Here is a 1,367-nt window from a genome sequence, read left to right on the forward strand (position 1 = left end):
ATCGTCGTCATCAAATTCTGCAGTTTTTTGCTATTGGATCTTGAACTCCAACATGATCCATAACAGAAGTAATCTGAGTTCAATTGAAAACAGAAAGAGTTGAGTCATAAAACAAATTGTCAAGTGAAATTGCTGTAGAGAGAGAAGAAAAGATGGATGAGAACTTGTTAAGAATATGTAGATATTTACAATATCGACATAAGGAGTCAGAGATATGAGCCTAATATCTTGATTGTCCAAAAACTGATTGTAGTTCATAATTTTTCTTAGATACTTGCATTGTTTAATAAGCTGGTTTATGTTGTGCTTCTTATCAAGTGCGAATAAATCGCAGGAACAAGGAACCTGACATTGCAAGTTTAATGTATAGAAGAATCACACAATTAAGTGATGAGGATATTAAAAAACAAGAGGAAGATTACAGATATCGCTATCGTTATAATGGAGAAGGTGCATCTCAGGTTTGGCGTGGATCTGACAAGTATAGCTAATTAGGCTTATCTATGAAAGATTAAGTAAAATTTTCACTCAATGTTTCACCGGAATATCTTATACTTTTCTCTAAGATTTCTAACATTCATTGCATCCTAGATCATATAGGGTAATTTAAAGAATCCTTTACTGGAAAGATCTTTGTGGATATATATGGTGTAATGCTTATACTTTTATGAAAAAGTAGCTGATATGCCCCGACTAAACTTCACTTACGAGTGACAAAAGAAAATTTTGGAGGCCTACAGGTGATGAAGACAGCAGGGCAATTTGGAGACCTACAGGTGATGACGATAATAGTGCAACAATAGGTTATAGACATCAACTCATTTTCATTTCTTATTGTTCAATTCCTTTTTCTTTCAGTTGTTTTAAACAAAAAGCACTATTTATATCAATAAATTTAGTAGAATTTTACAAATCTAAAACTATAGAATCAGTTGAGTCAACAATTGAATTTATTTTGGTTTCATGGGCTGCTCATATCCATCTTGAAATAAAACTAACCGAGTTTATGTTTTGCAAGGTAGCCAAAAAATTTCTTTTTTGTGCACGACAACATGACATTTAACGATATAAAATTTTATTCAAAAAATTATTAACCAATCTTTCCTATAAAACACGTAGGAGTTTTTGCAAGATTAGTAAATTGAATAAAATAAAAAGCATTTACCTTTTGCAAAGGAGTGTATAATGCTAGCAAGAAGAATGAAAAACCCTACAAATGAATATATATATATATATATATAGACACGTAGGAGTTTTTGCAAGATTAGTAAATTGAATAAAATAAAAAGCATTTACCTTTTGCAAAGGAGTATAATGCTAGCAAGAAGAATGAAAAACCCTACAAATGAATATATATATATATATAT

At 30.6% G+C, this 1,367-nt stretch overlaps 1 protein-coding gene across 4 annotated transcripts in view; it reads right to left on the bottom strand.

The window, feature by feature from the left end:
• Positions 1 to 30: 30 nt before the first annotated feature.
• LOC111386541 (3-deoxy-manno-octulosonate cytidylyltransferase, mitochondrial-like) overlaps positions 31 to 1,367 on the bottom strand; it is a 13,990-nt gene continuing 12,653 nt past the window's right edge. For all 4 annotated transcript variants that reach the window (XR_002701248.1, XR_002701246.1, XR_002701247.1 and 1 more), the window contains one exon: positions 31 to 73. The gene's annotated coding sequence lies outside the window, so the exon portion shown is untranslated. The remainder of the gene's footprint in view (positions 74 to 1,367) is intronic.

This window comes from Olea europaea, unplaced genomic scaffold (assembly GCF_002742605.1).
Source record: "Olea europaea var. sylvestris unplaced genomic scaffold, O_europaea_v1 scaffold3606, whole genome shotgun sequence".
NCBI lineage: Eukaryota > Viridiplantae > Streptophyta > Magnoliopsida > Lamiales > Oleaceae > Olea > Olea europaea.